Source organism: Dermacentor variabilis, chromosome 3, assembly GCF_050947875.1.
Source record: "Dermacentor variabilis isolate Ectoservices chromosome 3, ASM5094787v1, whole genome shotgun sequence".
NCBI lineage: Eukaryota > Metazoa > Arthropoda > Arachnida > Ixodida > Ixodidae > Dermacentor > Dermacentor variabilis.
The window spans coordinates 181,101,749-181,124,142 of NC_134570.1; the positions used below are offsets into that span (position 1 = coordinate 181,101,749).

General features: G+C 44.7%; 1 long non-coding RNA gene across 1 annotated transcript in view; it reads right to left on the reverse strand.

The window, feature by feature from the left end:
• LOC142574347 (uncharacterized) overlaps positions 1 to 22,394 on the reverse strand; it is a 37,778-nt gene that overhangs the window by 3,777 nt on the left and 11,607 nt on the right. Inside the window, exon 2 of the long non-coding RNA XR_012826505.1 lies at positions 16,224 to 16,352. This is a non-coding gene — a long non-coding RNA (uncharacterized LOC142574347). The remainder of the gene's footprint in view (positions 1 to 16,223; positions 16,353 to 22,394) is intronic.

Below are 22,394 nucleotides of genomic sequence, written 5' to 3' on the forward strand. Positions count from 1 at the left end.
CCGAACTGGTCCCTCTTATCGATTACTTAGAGGGAAGAACTTGCAGCGGCGTATCGAGTAAGATAACCTGCGACGACTATTATCCATCTATTGCAGGAAATAGACAGTGGAAACGTATCTGAAAGGTCCATCCAATTTGTTTCAACGGTGCTTCCGGTATTTGAAAAGGATGCAGCAGTCCAGCTGACTTTCCGGGTTGGGCCTTGCTGCGCTGGAAATTCAGACATGTCTGGATGCATGTAACGTTTCACGGCCGTCGCAAGTCTCGGCCACTAGTACTTTAGCCTCATTCTTGCCAATGTACGGGTGTAGCCCAACATAGCAGCGGTCGGCTCGTTGTGACAAGCATGTAGAATTTCGTCGCGAAGAGAAGCGGGATTCACGAGTAGGTATCTGCTGCGACTAGGTGAAAAGTTCTTTTATAGAGAGCGTCGTGGCGCAAGCAAAATGCAGGCAGCCCTCTGGCGAATAAACTCGGCCCGCTGCATGTTCTTCCCTCTAAGTAATCGATAAGAGGAACCAGTTCTGCGTCGCCACGTTGCTGGCCCGAAACGGCGACAGCGTCTACCGTACACTGAAAAGCCGCGTCGTTACCGTCCGGCACTGCAGTCTCAATGGGAGACCGAGAAAGGCAGTCAGCGTCGGTGTGCTGTTTCCCCGATTTGCATGCAATAGTGAAGTCGAACTCCTGGATCCCAAGATCCAGCCCGCAAGCCGACCAGATGGATCTTTTAAATGAGTCAGCTAGCAATCTGCATGGTGATCACCGACAGCGGCGAAACAGCGACCCCCAAAATGCCGAAACGGGTGCTATCCAACGGGGAACAGCAGCCGAAGTAGCACGATTTTCCATCGAGGCCATCGTCTTTAGGCATGGCGCTCCCGCAGTGGTCATAACAGACACAGGAGCTGCGTTCGCGGCTGCGCTTCTGGATACCGTTTTGCGACTAAGTGGTACCACTCACCGAAAGACCACAGCTTATCATCCCCAAACCAATGGGTTGACAGAACGTTTCAATAAGACTCTGGCAGACATGATGAACCTGTACATCGACGTCAACCATAATAACTGGGATGAGAGTTTACCTTATCTTATATTTGTGTATACCACGGCTAGCCAAGAGACAACACGCGTAACACCTTTCAACCTTGTTTACGGCCGGGAAGTGTATTTGGCGAGGACAACCTAGTCAATGCTCTGATTCTGAATCTATAAACCACGATTTTCACGAACTACAGCTGCTGCGTGCGCCCAACAGACGAAACCCAAGCATAGCTTCAAAAAGACAGCCACTTTGAGAATGCCTGGCTCGAGGTCGTGAAGAAAGGCTGCCTTCCCTGCTTGACACAACAATATGGTCACTTCCACTTGATATCAGAGCTGCTAGCCAAGCGTCACATTCCAATGCGTCGTTAACCATGGACAGCCCTCTGCACGAAACGTCTCACCAAAATTCGATGATTGGAGCACTTCTGTGAATCTGGCTTGGCCGGGAACTCTTCAACTCAGGTGCACTTTCGCTGGTAGCCGCCACAAGCGTGGCCGTACTGTGACGTACAGCGTGCTACTGAAAAATCTCCTGATGGCTGAAGCGCGGAATCGCTACTTTCCCTTTCTACTGCTCCATATGAGACTGTCAGACTCTACATCGCTACATCGCACACCGTTTGTAAGATGGGCTCCTCGCTGTAATACAGGCTAAAGCGGCCGAAGCCACGTATACAGCTGCCAACCGGTCCTCGTCGAACATTGCTCAAAATGCGTTGCTGCTTCACGAATGCAGTAATGTAACCATTTCGCCGTTCTCTCCACCACGACAACTACATATATAAGATTACTTTATATTAGAGACAGACATACAGACAGATAGAGAGACAGACGGATAGATAGATAGATAGATAGATAGATAGATAGATAGATAGATAGATAGATAGATAGATAGATAGATAGATAGATAGATAGATAGATAGATAGATAGATAGATAGATAGATAGATAGATAGATAGATAGATAGATAGATAGATAGATAGATAGATAGATAGATAGATAGATAGATAGATAGATAGATAGATAGATAGATAGATAGATAGATAGATAGATAGATAGATAGATAGATAGATTTAAGCCGGTCTTGCATCTCCGGTAGCAGGGAATCCAGACCAGAAAGCATGATATATGAGAGGAGTGAAATCAAATAGGGACCACGAACCCACAGTCGGAGGGAAACAAATGATTGGTAGTATTAAAGCATGGGGGCCAGGAGCGTATAGACGCTGTTCCAAGTTCGGCTCCTGTGGACGCGATGAGTTGCTTTACCGCATAGCGTTGAAACAAATAAGGTAAGTGCACGCACCTCTACCATCAGTATGTTGGAATTCGTGTACTATAAGCTCACAGCTTTCCCTGCACTGATCATCTCGGGCGTGAATCCTTAGTGAAGCTGGTGCCATGTCGTATCTGCTTCAACAATCCCTGCCAGTGAACTGGTGGCGACTACTTCACGAAGTGCAGGGCAAATAGAAAGCTCCTAGTTAGTTTTGCAAGCTGGAGAACTTCTGGCCACCTACGATCGTTACGAAGCCGCCAGCTATACAATCAAGCAAAGAAACGCGATAAACAATTGTTCGGTATGTATGCCTTTATGTCAGACAGATGAACTTGTGCCGTAGTAGAAGGTGTAGCGTTGAAGCAGGTCTGGTGACGCATATTATGCCACCGAAAGACTTTAAAACTGGCACCAGAGGTGTGGTGATCTAGTATGCGACGATGCTATTGAATACCTTTGTCGTAAAATGTATCGCAACATATGGATACGTATTGAAACTAGTAAATTGTGTATCTTATTTCTAGTAACACATTTTTCACCTGCTGACCATTGTGACAAATTTATATATCGGTGCAAGACGTGCCTACAAGTATCGGGACTTTCCTGAATGTTTTCACTATCGTTATAGCAAAAGAAATTTATCTAATTCGACTGCATGTTTGACTTGAGCAGTGCTGAGCATTGTTGGACGAACGCGAGCACAAGCGAATACGCTGGAATGCATGATAGTCATATATATATATATATATATATATATATATATATACAGCCGACCTTCTACACCAGGACGTCACGTTTCGACAATCGACGAGAGTGCACGCTGTTGTCTTGTTTGATCGTTGTTTGCTTTGCTGGGCACAAATTCGCACAAAAGAGGTGAATTTCTAACTGGCGCCTAACTCGCCTAATTATTTTTAATTCTGTTGCATTCTTCTTTCACTAAAGATATTTATCAGCAGTTCTTGGCGAATTTGGGTGAAGAGAAAAAATTGCCTTAGCTTCCTTATTGCTGCTGCCCCCACACCACCTACGACGCCTTCGAATGCCACATTCAAGTGCCACGTTCGATGTCAGAAGGGTACCGTGACTTTTAAACAGACATGTTTTGCTACCAGTTATAAGGCAAATGCTTCTACGCAGACATACACATTATGAACACTAAATTTCGTGCTTAACTCAATCGACATTTCAACAGACAAAATATTTAAGGTATTATTTAACGACAAAGCAAAATATATACGGCAGGAATGTTTAAGGGTAAAGTCCACTACAGCGACATAAAATACCAGGAAAAAGGTCAACTCGAGTATTCGATCACAAGATGAAAAGTTGGACGATTGATAAAGACGTATAATGTAACAGTGCAAGGCAGACGACAGGCAAAGAAGAAGGCGAGAGGACAAGTGCTGGGTTTCGTTGCCTTTTTCTTATTTATGTGCGATCCGATTGCGCTGCTACATTAGAACTAGTACTAGGCGTTGCAGGTCTCAAGTGCTTTTTTCATTAATCTGGAACAGTACGTACTAAACACAAGTAATCATGGCAGCACTAACTCTCGAACAATTGAGAGTGTCTTCAAATTCTCCACCACTTTCGGAAGACATACTTTCTTGTATGCAGGCAGTGTGTGGAATAATGATTTGCAAAGCATGAGAAATGTGACAGTATAACAGGAACATCCGTATTGTAATTGAGTACTCGATTTGGAACGGCAAGCTTCCCTTCCAAGCCATAGCAGAAAGTGTAAACAACATTTTTGTGTGAAAAAGTCCACTTTCCTTCGCATACCAGTTAATTTGCACCTACTAAGAACCGACCACAAATGATCATCCGTTCATAGACGACCTAAAAAAGCGAAGACACGTTCAGGAGGCAACTTTTACGTTGCTAAAAGGGGAAGCAGCAGGTTTTGCGAAGTCCTGCCAATTTCACAGTGTGTTCTCATGTAAAATCTGCGATGCTTTGCAATATCAATGGCTCTACATTAAGTGTCATAAGGCACACAAAATAATGATTACAGCGAAAAAGTGAGTTGGGCGAGGATTTCGTTTTAGCATGGCGAAACTAGAAGTAGGAGTGGTGTTCAAAGGTGGGAATGTGTTTTAAACAAGTGGAAGAAGTATGTTGGTAGGGTAGGAACGCTGAAAAGAAACAATGAGATCTATTCGTAAAGCCTACAGCGGGCTTAGGTTTGCATTCAGTTGATGACGTTTATTGGCCAAGCTTATTTTGCGGCTACTCACGTTCCGTATGGTTCTGTATGGTTTACAAATAGCGCCTACCACAGATGATACTGTGTGCAATGAATGCCTGAGTTCCTGTCACCTGCGTATGTGTTCAGGCATTTCTGAAAGAACATTCAAATCGAGAAACGACTGTGCTCGAAAGCAGTGGCGATGCCCGATGTGCAGGGGATCACAGCAAAAGAAAGTAGCTGAAAGTACTAACGTTGCAGCAATCGCTGAGCTATAAGAGAAGGTCAGGAGCCTCACAAACACCAATAAAGCTATTGAGACAAGTGCACAATTGTTGGCTCATAAATATGACACAATATTTTCCCAAGTAGACTAGCAAGGCAATGAGCTAAAGGATGTTACGATCGGAAAAAGGAAGTGAATAAACTCGAGCGAAAAAATGAAAAGTTGAACTTCGAACTACAAGGGATTCCGCAAACTGAGCACGAAAATCTGCTCGACATTTTAAATGCAGTTTCTGCTTCGTCAGAGCTTCCAGCATTATCTCCCTTTGATGTAACTCACAAGCACCGTGTTTTGTGAAAGCCTCATAATACGCCCGGTACCGGAAGGTCCGCCAGGGATGCCCGGCTTCGCAACCGAAATAAGCAGTAGGCGCTGAAACACAGATGTACGCATTCTAGAAAATTTACCTAAGCAAACGGCGTAGCTTCTGCAGGAGACAGAACAGTGACTTTCTTTTTGTCTGGTACAATGGAGGGAAATTTTTTGCTAGGCGGAAAGAAGGCTAGTCGGTTGTTGCTATGAGGTCAAGAAACGTCTTGACACCTTAGGGCTATCACCTAGTTAAGCGCACGCCGTGCCTTCATTAAATTTTCATGGATACCGAATTCATTTGCAGAAGCAGCTTCGCGAAGGCTGTTTGTCAGGACTTAAAATTTTTCACTTGAACGTGCACTTTCTTCCATATAAATATGCCCACTTTGAGACGCTCTTTAACCGACTTGCTTTGGATATTGAAGGGATCATGTTGCCTGAAACATGTTATGTACAGTGACATACGCATACCGGCCTCTTCGCCGGTATACGTATTACAACCCTAATCGCTTAGGTCGTCAGGGTGGTAGTGTGTCTGTTTTAGTGAAAGAAGGTGCACCGTGTGAGTTGCTCAGAGATTTTACGTGTTCAAGTGCTGACTATGAAACTCTAGGTAAAAATTCTTCATTTTTCTTCCATGAGAGAACCATACTGCATTTTTTACATATCTCGAAGAGTTTCTTCATTGCTGCGATAGAAACAAGCTGCTCATTATTTGGGGCCTTAATTTTAGCATAAACATGATCATTTTTAACAATTGAAGTAGCGGAATTTTTTCCCTATTTAAGAGCATCCACTTGGTGAATGTTAAAAACATGCCAACTTAAACTGGTCAGAACACTGCTACTCTAATTGATTTCTGCCTTGTTAGTTTTTATATTCCAAATGTAAAATCTGGTATTATTGCAAGTGATCTGAGTGATCGTTTATCCATATATTTGGTGTTTTCACAAAATAGCCTAGTGCGAAGATCCCGACCGATTAGTCCAAATTATGGCTTCTCAGAACTTTTGACCGTTTTCATCACGAATGGTTAACTATTTCCTAGGAAGATTTTTTTACTTCTGACAACACATTCGTCGCCTTTCACACTTTTCTTCGAACATTCAAACATGTATAAGAAAGGAATTTTCCACATGAATACTACTCTCGCCCTCTAGGGATACGAGTGCCATGGATCAGTCATGAATTCAACGCGAAAATTAAAACAGGTTCAATGTACAACAAATTCATTTCTATTCTTGATCCCGCTTTACTTCAAGAATTTAGAAATATCGTAATCATTTAAGTAAATAAATTCAGCGCGCTGAGGAAACTTGGATAATATGTTTTCAGACGGCTTACTCTGTGCTCTACTCTGTGCTCGGGAGGAGGAATAATACTGCAAAACATGTAACTATATCAATCGCCAAGTGGCGCAATATACCGAACTAGCCTATATGTTCAGTGACTACCTTGCACACCTGCCTTTTTCTGTGACTCCAGAAACACTTCAGGGTATTTGAAAGACGACTATGCCGATACAGTGTATTTGAATTCAGTTTCGGAGATAATGCAGTAAATGCAGTAAATTATGCCGTAAAGAAATTATAGTTGTTTCAATCTCTCTGGAATTCATAAACGCCCAGTTAAATTTGTCTCAGATACAATTGCTAAGCCACTAGCTCATAAAATCAACCTCTGTATATCCGATGGCATATTCACAGTTAAACTTTAGGCGAAAGTGTGTGTCTTGTTTAAAAAAGGGGGGCAGAACTGAGTTAGCAAATTATACAGCGATTTCAATTTGGCGATATTTTCCAAAATTCTCAGAAAAGCTCTTTATTTTCGAACGATCTCTTTTACCTATAATCAAAACATAATCACAGAAACTCAATTTGGCGTTTGCAAAAAATATATCACGCAACTGGCAGTCCTTAATGGAAAATAATTCATACTGCAAATCACTGAAGACAGAAGGTATGCTGTATATTACTATCTTTATAGAATTCACAAAGGCACTTGATGCTCTTAATAGACATATGCTCATCCAAATATTAGGATCCTACGGCATTCGTGGCGCAGCTCGTCAAGTTCTCCAATCTTGGTTTCGCCAATGCCAACAGAATGTTTCTATTGATAACGCATATTCAATTAAATCCACTTCAACTGGGGTGCTATAATGCAAAACTATTCAAAACTTTCCCATTACAATTCTGCAATAAGCTCTCCACAATTGGTCAAAAGCTTTTTTGGACCACCTGAACTTCGCCTGTCTCTCATGCGACGTCACGAAAACAGCGATAGCTCCCAATCTGACATGACGTGTACACACTGATTATGGATGATTCCACCGAACAAAAGAAAAATAATAATTTCTGATTATGCGCCTTTACGCCATTCTCCCTCTGCTATTGGTCAGAACATGTCTGGCTGCGCCAACTTCATCTCTTTGTCACTCGACGTCACAAAACCAGGAAAATTCACTGCGTCAAAGTGACATGTACGTGTTCGAAATGCGTTAATATGCCGAACAAAACTGCATTTATTTCTGAATAGCCAGAGACCGCCCCGTTCCGAAAGGAAGATGGCAGCCGCCGATCGCTCAGGCACTGGCTACAAGCGCATGCCAAGGCGCATAGGTTTATTTGCGTATAAAAAAAACTTGCGTGGCCGTATAACATTATCGAGCCCTTTCGGCACGTGCACGACATCGCTCTGCCGACTATGCTTCTCTGAGGATACGACTTAGCTGCATTTTTAGGTGTCCGTGGCACGCCACTGCGATTTTATACAAGCCACCTCAAGCTAAGTAAGGGAAAGCGGACCAATCGCTGACGCCGGCACCTTCCTCTTCATGGCGTTATCTATTTTCAGTGCGCTGGTTCAGCCCGAACGAATCCCTCTCCACTGGAGCGTGCTACTAGCCTTTTGTTAGATAATTGGATAAGAAAAACCGCTCTATGTAGGCAACGTTTTTCTTCCTATAAACGAGGAGAGCGTTTCAGTGGGCGGTTCCGGCAACACTGTGGGTCCCCGCGCGATTTTTGCGTCGGCGGTTACGTAAACTTGATGCCAGGAGATCGGAATAAAAACTAATTGGAATAATTTTACGTTGTAGGACCCCTGGATTACCGCAAGTTAGCATCGTAGGACCATACCTTTCCGACATATACATAGATGATTTATTTAATGTGGACCCAAATGGTAAATATAACTATTATGCGGATGACACGTACCGCTTCATAGCTGACGAAGAATTTGACAGGTTATTCCCGCGCGGAGACCAGGTACTGCTTACGCTAACCGAATGGGCATCGTGGAACGTTTAGTAATAATTGTTTCCAAAACGCGTGTGGTTGTATTTCGGGCCAAAACCAAGCAGTTTGTACAACTCAGCCCACTGCTATTAAACGGAAGCCCCAATGAAGTTGTTAATAACTGCAAAACCATTGGTGCTGTATTGACTGAACATATGTAATGGTACTAACATACTAATTATGTAGCTAACAAGGGAGTTAGTGCATTAGGGCTTATGTACCGTCACCGTGACTTATTTCTAACAAACATTAGACTTTTGGTTTATCACTATTTATGTCTTACACTGAATACTATTTTCTCGTGTGTGGAACCACAACTTCTACAAACATTCTTAAGCTCAAAAGACTTCGAAACAAACTAATAAGGGTAATTGCTAATACCGCTCCCAATCATGCGGCTCGGCCGTTAGTTAAGAAGTATGGCCTAATTGGTTTGGACGATCTCCATTATCTTAAGCTCTGTGTTGCTCAACGAAGTGAAATGATGCAGAATGTTTATTAGTTACGCGCTCTGGGTAGCCTATACACTATATATCTACACTACAAGGGCCAGATTCCACTTCGGTTCCGTCTCCGAACCGTTCCTTTTAGGAGTGACGTCAAAATTAAGACAGCGAAGTAGGTGAGGAGAAAGAAGGGGAAGCCAACGGCCAATCGGCGAGCGCCCGACCTCGCGGGAGCCCGGCCCACGACTGCCTGGCTTTGTCGGGGGCCGTACACTGAAAAATAGGTTCTTTTAAAAAGAAATCAAATATCACAAATAAATGGTAATACATATTATTTGATAAGAAGTCGCAGTACGTGCGAGAGAGTGAAGTAAAGAACTATTTTGACGCTACTTTTGGTACATGTTTCTCTTTTCTGTCGGTAGACGGCGTCGCATACGCGCGCGCGCGGTGCAAACTGGGAAATCATGTGCTTTTCGGCACGCGTTGAAGTTCCGTCTGCCCTTGGTTCCGTTTCTGACAAGAAGACTCGCAATGGCAGAAGCAGCGACTCGCCGGCCTTTTGGCCCTCATGTTTCGCTGCGACAACGTACTTTACTTGTAGAGTTCATGGAGAAACACCCGCGACTCGTGAAAGGGTGAGCTGTTTTGACGCCAGAAATTGCAGAAGCAAGCGAAGCGCTGTTGTGGCGTGAGCTCGCAGAGATTTTAAACGTAGACGGGCTAGCAACGAAAGCAGCGGACCAGCCGCGGCAGTTCTGGAAGAAAGAAGTGTATAAATCCCGCCACGACGCAGTCGTCGTTTCCGCTGAACACAGGTGACTGCAATGATGCAGAGTGCACTTTTGCCTTTGCCTAACAAGCGGCTCGTTTACTCCTCTAAGGGTACCGGCGACGGCCGTCTGTGCGGGCTGCGGGGCCACATCCTCGATCTTGTCGGCCGCTCAAGTGCAGTAGGCGTGTGTAGCGGATTTTTCGAAAAGGTATGTTCGTCATGAACTGCATATTTCCTAACAAATGGTGTAATTAGAGAAGTTTTTTTTCAAAAGTAAATGGAGGTGGTTGCAAGTAATCGCGATCCTCAGACCAGTGACAACGTTTTAACTATTTGGTGAACTGATGGTATGCTTTCAGCGTTACTTTCCTCGGTGCCCTTTATGACATTTCCAAAAAAAAAACATTCTGTTCATTCGCAGCAAACTTTCTGTTTGCTGTGAATGAACCTTTGTTTGGAGTAGTATTAAACATATAGTCAGGTACAAAGTTCCCAATGCATTATAATTGAACACTGTATATATACAACAGCGCACATGCATTTTTCGGACAGCGGCTTTGGTGTTAGGCTGCTAAGCACGAAGTCGCGGGACCGAATCCCGGCCACGGTGGCCGCATTTCGATGGGGACGAAGTGTGAAAACACCCGTGAACTTAGATTTAGGTGCACGTTAAAGAACCCCAGGTGGTCGAAATTTCCTGAGTCCTCTACTACAGCGCGCCTCATAATCAGAAAGTGGTTTTGGCACGTAAAAGCCCATAATTTAATTTTTTTTTCGTTTTTCGGAGAGTGTTTACGCAGACTCACGTTGCAGAGTAACTATGCAATGTCTAAATGAGCCAGTTAGTTTTAGTTTGCAAAAATTTAACTGCAAGAATTTTAAAGTTGTTGTGTTGAGTGACACGTTAAGAAAATATATTTTGCTCTTAAACGTAGCATATTTGGTTTTCATTCATTTTACACTTTGCTACAATTATATATTAAATATGGAGGTTATTCAAGCATACCGTGGAGTCAAAGTACCACTGCTCATTGTGGTGGACTTGTGCGCTCAGGATAGCACCCTGCCGTCTTCTGCACAATCCCTGGATGGGCATGCTTCAAGCCCCCAGCTCATTCTAAAAACAGCTGCGCAGCCCGTCACAGCTCCTGCTGATCAAACCACTCCATGTCGGCGACGATTTCCATCACGTTTTTGTTGGAGTTCGACCCGGTACGAGTGGCTTTTCACGTAAGTTCAGCAATACACATGTTTCGTCACCAGTGATATCAAGATTCCCTATTGCATGACAGTGTATAAAGCACTATCTGATGATCAAATCTAGACTGCACACGTGAAGTGCTGCAATAATGTATTTTCTGTGGGTATCCTTAGGGACAAGCCAGCAACAGGAGCGGTGCACACCATCGCGCAGGCCAGGTGCTGAAGATTTGCTGCCAGAAATTGCTGTTGGCTATCAACAGTCGTTAGGCTCGGCAGCTGAAATAAAATATTTATGTACATAATCCATTTGCTGCATGGTTGTTAGCAAGAAAGAGTAATATAACAGTCAGTGCTATTCTACAAACAGGAACTGCAGCAGCTTAAAGAGGTGGTGGGTGTAGTTGCGACAAGCTTCCAGCGAGAGGCGGAGATGATGCTGGGCCAATCAGCTAACTGCATCGCCTGGTTGCTGCTACAGAGGCACTGGCTGACTCGCAAGTACGCCAGGCCACAGCACTGGGGCGGATGGAAGCTATTCAAGAGAACACACTGGTCAACGAATCTACGTACCAGGCTCGTGTTGTTGCTGCAGTGGAGCGGCTGGCAATTACAGGGCAGTTCATACTGCAGCAAGTGCAGTGGCTGTCCACCGTCGCCCCTATCAGTGCTTAACCTCCAGCGAAATAGCGTCATGAATATTTTTATTCCACTTCTGTCATTATGAGTTGTAAAGGTTCTTTTTAAATGATACTATTGCCATCCTACTTTATTATGCCAGTCCAGACAACTGAAGTTTTGTGTGTAGACAAGGTTCTTTCAATTTTATTCATTTTTGTTTACATCTTTTTATGTTGCTACATTATCCAAACCACATACTCCAGACAATTGTTCCATTTTGTGTGTAGGCAAGAATATTTACCTTTCATTCATTTCTGTTTGCATCACTTTGTTATGTTATATTACCCAAAACAGCCACGATTAATTTGTGTAGATTTCTTAATACTACCCTTATTTTATCGTTAATCCTGTCAGCTGTCATAGTCTCTGGGCAGTGTGCCACCAATAATAACTGCAATTTATTATTTTAGCTCACTATATCATTTTCTTTCGCAATGTTATCCTATCTCAGCCAAATGCTCTGTGAGGTTATGGCAGTAGTGCATACACTCGGCCGCAGCTTCTTGCTGTAGCCATTGCGTAGACACAAGTTCTGCTGTGATTTTATGTAGAAGTAGCAAAGTCATCAAGAAGCACCATGTGATATCATATAATTTGGCTACCAGGAATGCTCTCCGTCTCAATAATTCAGTCGAGCGCATTTTGTAGCAGTGTTATTCATTTCTGCAAAGATTGTGCCGAAGATGACCATTGATGAAGAGGCTCAGTGCATCATAAATAGCCACAAACAAGATCTTATTTTCAGTGTCAATTATTCATACCAAACTAGGCAGCTGTGCTGGGTCCTCTAACAGCAGCTATTCCTACAATGGTATAACTCATATGCAAAAGGAAAACAGGACCAGAACGAACAGTCATAGTGCTGAAAGTTGAGGTTGAAGTTGAAGTTTATTCTGTTTCCTCATACAGAAACTCAAGGACCCCGAACGAAAGGTGCTTCCATGAACCAGACTAAGTTCAGGGCCCCATACAACCTGTGCACAGGGGTAACAGCGCGGTACAGGTGAAACTGTGTTCTACACTCAAGGATACAAATTAAAAATGGAAAAATACAACAGTAATAAGCACTCAAGGAATAAATTAAAAATAAAAAGACAACAGCTATACGAAGTGCAATATAAGTGCAATATAAATTGTTACTGAACTGGACATTACCAATGCTCTCACACAACGACAACATATGCATAAGCCGCACATTATTGGAAAAAGCTGATGTCATCTTGACTGCTTCGTAAAGAAAAAGAGGGAATGAAAATAAATAAAAAATCCAACGGCAAGACAACAGCACCTTACAAATTTGGTATTCAATTGTATGCATGCCATATAAATTATCACCGCTGCGGAGGCTCAGCGGTTATGGTGCTCGGCAGCTAATGTGGAAGGCGTGGGTTCGAACATGCCCACAAAGATCGCATTTCGATGGAAGCGGATTATTTCAGTCCCATGCACTGCACGAGATGTCAGTGAACGTTAAAAAAGATTTAGTGGAGCCCTTCAGTATGCAGCTCTCGAAGACTGAATTGTTTGAGGAAGGTCAACCCACCAATCTGAGCCAAACCATATATGCTATAGTGTATTGGAAAGCCACCTGACATTGTTTATCATGACCTATCACAGGATATCAAAATTGAATGGCCTGCCTTCTTTACTATTTCCTTACCAGCTGCGAACACATTGCATAAGCCTTCCAAAAATTACTACTTTGGCGTATGAGTAGAGATCTGAGTCGCCGTAGTGCATGCATCACCGTGAGGTATGTTGTGCCTGCCTGGTGAGCTGCCTTATCACACGCTGACGCACTGTTCTCAAATAAGCTGATGTTCTCATAATGTGCTGAAGGCGTGCTTTTGCTAGTGTGGAGCGAGTGGAAGATGGCGTTGCGTTTTGTGCAGCAGTGTCATACTCCTGCTCACTATGCTCGCTGTCGCTGTTGTTGTCACTGCTACACGAGCCATCAGAAGGATCACCTTCTTCAAGGCACAGGTTTTGGAGCGCTGCACATGCTGCAATAATGGTAGGTGAACTCTTCGGGCTGTAATGCAGAGTTCGATACCTTTGAAGGCACCGAAATCTGCTTTTCAGCACCCCAATGCAGCGTTCCACAGCCGTCCTCATTGAGGAGTGTGCATGATTGTAAGCCCCCTCTGGTCTCTCGAGGCTTGGATGGCCAGGCACAGGGGTCATCAGCCAGTGCTCAAGTGGGTAGCTACTATCAGCTGTGCAAAAATAAAATGTAACTGTGCTCAGTGTCTGCATTTGCTTGCATCGGATAAGACGGCTCACCAAGCAGAAACTCTGCAGGGCGATGTAGCCTTTGTTCGGCAATTCGTATCCGCAGGAATGAGTGTTTCCATCCAAAGGCATCGTTAATGGATCCTGGTCGCCGCGGATCAATAGCGAGGATTCTCAGTTTTGAATCTGAGACCTGCAAATATACAAAGGTAATATAAAGATCCACGCATGCTGGAGACAAACTAATGGGTAGAAAAAAAGCCATGGCTTTAATGCACTCCGAAATTTCTATAAAAGCAGCACTCTAAGGGAACATGATATGAGCATAATTTTAATAACTATCCGTGTTAAGTTTTTGCAAAGTTAGTGAAGGTGACATTATTCTAATAACAAATGATGACTTTTAGATGTTGCCTTGCCGAGTATCCCTGTTATATATATATATCAATTTTAACTGTGTTTCTTGTAGGGCCATAATAACCGTATTGCGACGCAGAATGCAACATATTAGGAAAGTAATGTGGAAACCTCGGCAGAATTTGTTCCTCATAAGTATCATTAACATGTTACCCGACAATGTAAATGACGTTTCCTCACTCCGATTTTGAGTGCATTGAAATTTAACATACAAATGCACGCAATCCACGCAGGCACCTGAAATTCGCGAATTATGATTTTGTTTTAACGAGTGGAGAGATTTGTAGTGCTTACCAACATTGTGTTTAGGGCGTAGTAGCTCTTCCTAGTCATGAACGCCTGCGCTTCACCAGGGCTGAGGCTTTTGGGCTGGCTGATGGCAACGAGTTTTCCATCGATGCAGCCAACAACACGAGGAATTCGGCCGCGGAGAAAAAATTCTGCCACTGCCTGCTGCTTTTCTGCTGGCGTGGACGGAAAGGTTGCTTGCCTACGCGAGTTATAGCTAGCACTACTGCGCTGATGCAGCGGCTCATTGAGGAGTGCAAGAGTTGGATGGTTACCTCACTGCCGACAGAAGTCTGAAAGCTTCCGGTTGCAAAAACCGAAGCGCACAGAGAACTTTTGCTTCTGTCGGAAGTCCGGTCGGCCCCTTCGTCCCGATTTCGCCGTCAAGATCAGCACACAGCCTACACACCAGCGCCTTACTCATCCTGAAATAGCGGCGGAAATCCTCCTCCGGCAGATCGAAGGCACCTCCCCTGTTTCTAGGTCTTCTCCGCCCAGTGCACTTGCAAAGAGCCGCGAAAAGATACGGAGTCATGGGCACCGCCATGTTTGTTTACAAGTGTGCAGCAGCGGTTCCCGCGAAGTGGACCTACTCGCCACGGTTCTTGTGCCGGCCGGCGAAACGGTTCCTTTCGGCGCCGTGGCCACGCCCCGTGACGTAGACGAAAACCGCGGAGCTGCCTCCGAAAGTTTTTGTCACGCCGGGCGTGACGACGGTCAGCCAATGAGAGGAGGCGAAAGGAAGTGGTTCTCGAACGGAACCGCAGTGGGATCTGGCCCCAGATCTCTATTTGCGGTTTTCATCTAGACACCGCTGACTCATTCAAAGTCGTCACTAATTAAAAAATTAGGACAATGCATATAAAAGATGTAAAAGTGAAGCTTTATCTCTTTCTCCTTGTTTCACACTTTTCGGCCGGTCGGTCGATTGATCCATGTGATGCTCGACGTCTCGCATGTTGAGTGCAATACTGCGATTCGGCTTATATAGCATGGAATTCACACACAAAACAGCGCCAGTGAGTCTACCGAGGTTTTGCAAATTGAAATATTACTTCACTGCGCAAAGCCTTAACATCTAATGACCGTAATAGTAATCTCCAAACACGCAAATCTCGAAATACAATGACGAGTTAAGTTCAAAGGCTTCTATTATTCAGTTAATTTTTTATAGTGGTGCCAGGCCAATGCTGGAGAACTGCGTGTGAACCACTCATGATCCAGTCACACAGAGGCGACGCAGAATTTTCACAAACAAAGTTGTGCCTTTAAAGCGCACCTCCGTTCTTTCTTCATCCCCGACTTTTCGGTAGTTGTCCTTTGCTTCACGCGGACATTGATAGAGTACTGGAGGAGCAGCGTTCTTCACTCTAAAAGCAGCACTGCGTTCTGAAGTCAACTGGCTCTCCAAAAAGTGGGAACCCCTTCGAAGACATTGACTGTGGTCGTAGTGCTGCAGAATTTGTCATGTCCAAAACGGATAGCGTCCCACTAGGTATGAATAAAAATTAGAAACTGGCGTGTATCACATGGTCAGTAGTAGTTGCCGGCGTTTCGTTGCTCTGTTTGACAGGCCTTGCGAAGGACTTATCAGAGCCTAATATTTGGCTTCGGTTTTGACAATACAAGACAAATGCAGTGACCAATGGCACGAGTGGTTTTCACCGATGGGATGCTAGACAACATGATGTGAAAAAATTAAACAAAAATGTCCTCTCTTGATTTTGCTGGAACCGTAATGTGAAAAAAAAAAATAAATCACTTACCTTTGCCATCTAGAAGCACTGGTACATGAACAACTGTTGCAACTGCACAAATTAGTGAATGTGCGGCAAAAATAACGATCAACACCGTAAGCTTCATATTAGTTAGTAACATTTGCCCACGCTGCAGACCTGAAGAAGGGAATAAATAAGAATTTTCATAATGTATTCTTGCCATTTAAATATGTGCGTAGGAACTACTGTTCATTAATTGAACGTTTAGTTAAAGATACATTTGATTCCGAACAAATGGACAGCAGCAGTACAGCATGGCATGGACGTAGTACAGCGAATATAGCTTGGAATAGAGCGCGCGCTCTATTCCAAGCAGCTATTTAGACCTAAGAGATCTTGGGGTCTCTTGGGTCTAAATCTATTGGGTCTAAATAGCTACCGCTATTTAGACCCAAGAGATTGTCTCTCGTAAGAATGTCCTCCTAATATTGCTACATTGCCCTCCAAGATGACAGCCTCTACTGCGGGAACATAAGACTATAGTGCCTAGAATATACTGGCTAGTGTGCCGAGCACCAGCTCTTTTCAATGGACGAGCGTGGCGCCGCCTGCAATGAATGCCCACTATGGCCGGCAGAGGTCGCTGCCACACGGGTGGGTGCAGACTGCGCGTGTCGTCTGCTTCGCATATCAGTTTCGCAGCTGTTGCGTCGGTTTCTGTGTTTGCGTTTTCAGTGTTATAGCGGCGTTGCGTGCTTGTTCTTGGTGTTGTCAAAGAGTGAGTGCGTGGCTGTTATGTTCGTGTGCCTGTCATTGCGAGAACTATGCGGCGGCGGTGAAGAAATGCCGAAGCTATAGAAACATTGCAAGGAGAGGACCTGCTTTGTGCCGTTGTGTAGAAGCGGTTACCGCTCGAACAAAGGGCGTGTATCCTTGTTCACTCTACCATCTGATACGAACCGGCAGCAGAATGGGCAAGAATGATCAGGAGAACGGACAGGAGGCCGGCACCAACTGCTGCGGTTTGTGAAAAACATTTCGAAAACAGTACGTTTAGTCGAGCGCGCGTTCTCTATCACCGTGAATGACGTTGTCCACGAGATTCCCCGCGATAAAACACGCCCACGGTGGAAGTATTCTTCCATCGTGACCACGCCTGAAACCATAAGCTATACCCACGATATTCCCTGAGTATGCTAAGCATTCAGCTTACTTTTCCTGAGTACCAGGGGAAAAAAAACAAGAAAAAACGAGCAGTAGTGCTTTGATCTACTATACTGCAGGTTATGTTGCACGAAAGATCACTGCCCAAAATTCTTGACCAAATTGTGCAGGCTTCCTTTGCGTAAGTAAAGCTGGAGCTAGTAACGACGCTGCTTCATTATTGCACTTCCCATTTTGACAATGGAGGCCTTGCTTGTCTATCTTAGCCAGACGCTGTCAACCGCTGTGAAGGCCGTGGAAGATGCTTTTACTGTGTTCTTCAGCAGAAACAATTACATGTAGCGAGTGTAGCTGATTTTTCAGGTCAGCTGCAGACAGCTGGCCTTTCCCCAAGTAGGGTGCCCAGAGCATGAAAAGCCAGCTTTGACAGCGCTTGCAAACTTCTTATTTTCTTGAGGTTTCGGTTTTTTTGTAAAGGCATCAACAAAGAGAGGGAAGCGCAAAGGCAACGGCAGAAGCTCCTTAAACTGCGTCACTGCGCGATCTATTTTCTTCATGTATGTGTGCATTATCTCATCTAGGGCTGTCTTATATGCCTGCGTTTGACTGTTGTTACGCATAAATAAAATCTTTATTACACTTTAATGAAAGATCTGTTTCCTATTTTTGTTCACGCATATCAGACATAAAAAGAAATCTGCACGTATTTGCCAACTGTAAAAAAAATGAATAGTACACGGAACACCACGTGCATTCCATTTTACAGGCAATTTTTTTTTGCTTATTATCCTATCCTCGGGGCCCAATGGGAATTATAAGGAGATGGGTACATGGTTTACAAACAATCAAAAACATTCAAACCTATGAGGACAACAATAAGATAATAGGCAGAAATAGCAGCAAATAAAATAAAAAGAAAGAACAGAGAAATTAAAGTCATTTCAAAAAATGATCGGTTACAGCGGTTTTGAATGGTTATGCATTAATATAACATCGATAGAACAGTAACGTAACCTTAGAATTCCTTTACTTTATTAGAATGAAAAATGTAACCTAAAACTTACCCTTAAAATATTACGTTGCAATCATAGCTAGAATAAAAAAAACAAGTGTCCTTAGTTATCGCCGAAGAGACACGTACGAAGGCGAAAGCCTTGTAAAGCCTACTCTAATTCACTCTAGTCCTCCTTCATCCACCCTAATCCTCCTTAATTAATACACCTTAATCCCTCTAATTCAGCCTAATCCCCCTTAATCCAATCACTATAATCAATAATGAAATTTGCTAATGATTAGCATCTCTTATACACGGCTGGACATGTTTTGGTTCGTTTCTGGCCTTCCTTGGATCGTGTGATATGTTCTGTACCTCGCAACACGGCCTTGGAACATGGAGATCAAGGCATTTGCCTTAAAAATTACGTTTTCTCTTCGCCAGCATAGAAACACATCGAGTTCCCCGCTCGAAGCCCAGCTGAGCTAGCACACGCTTTTCGTGCAAGCGACAAGCGCTAGAGAAGCCTGTTGTAATCAAAACAAACCCTGATTTATAAATCCGCTGCCCGCATTTGAACTGTGCTGCTGCTACAGCTTAATAAAAACAAAAAGCGCAGCAGCCCGCTTGCCGATGCTGTGGAAACACGGCGGGCTACGAAGACCGGATGGTGCCGCGGCACCCACCTGCACTGCAGCGCCCCTAGCGGCAGCCGCCGACATTCATTGCATTTGGTGCCACCCGGGAGGCCGCGGACGGCACACTAGCCAGTATATTCTAGGCACTATAATAAGACGACGACACCACACCTTGCTTTGTGACAACTGGCTGCCATCTTGTACAGTCTCAACTGATAAGTGCTTGCGTCTCTTATTGCCCATGAGTTTATTCCCTTTTGGTGGGAATATGCAGCTTACTCTTCCATGTCAACTCTGATTATGACGTCGGCCACGAAAACGCTCTCTGTGGTTCTGATGATGCGGTAAATCTTTTTTAGGATACTTCACGCACTCTCCTGTATTCATGTTTGCGCCGGTAGTAACCGTTTCCCCCCCCCCTCCCCGACACAAGTAGTCTAGTAGCTTGGGCAACTAGGTCGTTATTCCAGACTCTTGAGCCCGCGCTGAGAAGTCCTTGTGCTTTGTTAGTGCACATAACATGTAGTGAGCTGCTTTACCTCCTGTTTCTATGTCCAAGGCGAGCCACGAGGCGATGACGTCACGGGGTGTACCTTAACAGCTAGGAATAAACGTCGGCAGCCCATTTACGTACCTTCGAGAACTGGGCGTGGCGTGCCTGATCTTTTATCACCGCTAGCTTGGAGCCTTGGTCAGGGGCGGAATCATCCTTTTCTGTAGTCCCCATAGCTCTACAGCACCAATGATAATTACTCCCCTTGCGAAACGCAGACATCGATGTTTCTAAGGTAACAAAACGGAGGACCAGTGAGCGGATTTCCCTCCTGAAGTAGGCGAGGAGGGTGCGGCAGATGGCTCCTCGCTTTTATTCTCCAGTGTGATTTGCGCCTGGGGGTGCCGTATCACTGCATTCTATCTCGGTAATTGCATGCGCTCTCGCTGTTGCACTCCCCCTGTTGGCGAGCTATGTCCGGCTGCCGAGTCGTCTCGGCGAAGGTACGAGGGCGTCTTGGGCAACAAGTTGATTTACGATGCTCTCAGCTTCAGGAATGGGAGTGTCATAGTTCGTAGCGTATGTGGTCAACGCGCGAAGGCTTCTGCTTTGCGCTGCCGTGCCGAAACGAGATTCGTACGTCGACGTCGTTGCTTTATGCGCCATGTAGCGCAGCAGTTTTCTTAGTTGGTGCCATTGGAAGCGAAGCAGTAGGCGCCGTGTAAGCACTGCCGATGCATGTTGAAGCTACACTCCATAGGCGACGAGGCGCCACAGGCTGATCCGACGCGAAAGACAAACCATGTGCGCAAGGTGCCAACACAACGCTACACCACGTTGGAGCCTGCACTGCGCTGTGACTACCAAAGCGCTCCCTGTCGGCGCTCGTTATTTCCACGATACAGCGTAGAGTTTCATTGTATGAAACTCTATGCGATGCAGTACTTCGCTTCACCAATCCTATCTCCATCTCACAAGCTGGTTGCAGCACTGCCGAAGCTATGAGCCGTACAAACTTAATATTCTTTCCATTTGGTGTATAGTTCGGGGAGTAACGGGTGGATTATTGGGTATTCACAGGGGAGTTTTATTTTTCATCCCTACATGATACAGTACCGCGATACGTGACATGTTAGGACCTTTGCGCATTCACGTCGTATACCGATCATTACTGTGGCAGTTACAATAGCCGCCCTAACCGTGATGAGCTACAGTAACGTCGCAACACCCATAGACCGCCAATCACACGCGTCGATCCGAATTCATGTTTGTTATTGGCTCCCCGCGCTGTCAGCAAGAAATAAGTAGCAAAATCCGTCATCGCTATGTCTCCTCTCATAATAATTTCAAGGCATGACGTATGTTTTGCGGTAATTATTAAGATCGGCTGTTGTTTTCAAGCTGTTGGACTAGAGACATGGCGCCGAGCCGTAAAATTGGTTTAATACCTAGTTATCAAATGCTGCCACACTAAAAACACTGCTGATGCATTGGCGATAAGGAATGTTACAAGGGCCTAATTGTTGACTACATCATTAATTTACTACCCAGCTCTTGCATGGTGCGTGACGACGGTATCGAGCAAACGCCAAATAGACGCAGAGCAAAGGGTGTGGCGCTGGTGAACATGTGTAAGTAATACCCCTAAATAAAAATTATTTTTAATGGCATTCACCAGTGCTACTGGTTAAGGATGCTGCAAGGTTACTGCAGAAAAAAACGTGCAGGTAAAGAGAAGCCCTGCTGTCGTATCCATGTAAACGCAGCTGGTGGTTACGGCGTATAAACGTTTTTTTTTTTCGACAATCCATCAACCATGGAGAATGTAACAGGGTGACAAGCAGACGCTGAGCAGACGACGAAGCATGGACGAGCACATCTCGAGGGGCATTCGGCCTTCTATTGGATAAGAATTCGCGTTGCTTCCCGAATGCTGCAACCAGCCAGCTATTTCACTCATTGGCGCCGACGTCACATAAGTTACTTCCGTCACAGGAAGTTAAGCATGGAGCCCCCTATTGGAAAATCCTATTTAATTTCAAACTGGGTTATACAGGTTTAAACTGGTTCTAACAGGGACCTGTTTAGCAACAAACAGGTATAAACAGGACCAGTTTACACATGAACAGGTTTGAACGGGGTCCCGTTTGGCATGCAAACAGGTCTAAACTGGACCAGTTTACACACGAACCGGTCTGAACGGGGTCCCGTTTGGCATGCAAACAGGTATAAACTGGACCAGTTTACACACGAACCGGTCTGAACGGGGTCCCGTTTGGCATGCAAAGAGGTATAAACAGGACCAGTTCACACACGAACAGGTCTGAGCGGGGTCCCGTTTGGCATGCAAGCAGGTATAGGCATGACCAGTTCACGCAGAAATGGGTCTTAACAGGGGCCCTGTTTGCAACTAAACTGGCTTATACTGGACGCAGTGGCACCATATAGGGTCGCCTGTTTGTCACAAAAGCTGGTTTAATCTGGAGCTTTGTGGCAACCATACTGGATGGCATCATGCATACCAGTTTAATGCTTGAATAGAACTGGGGAGGAACTTTTTTATTGTTCGACATCCTGACAATTTAGCCCCTAGTGCTGAATTGGGGCCATTATCAAGCTCTACTGAAATTGCGTGACCACCTCGGAACATTCACAGACCAAACTGCGATATGCTAGCTACGAATTTCAATCCGATTCCCGGTCCTGCCCAGTTGAAAAAGACAACAGGAATTCCTGCTGCAAACACAGAAATTTCTGTTGTACGACAGATGTTCCTAACATTTCTGTAGTTGCGACAGACATTACTGACGTTACGACAGCAATTATGACGTCGCAACAGAAACATTCGGTCGCGACGGCCAAGAGTTCTGAAGTCGCAACAGAAGCACCTTCGGTCGCGGCCCTTTATATTAACATGTCAGCTTCGCATC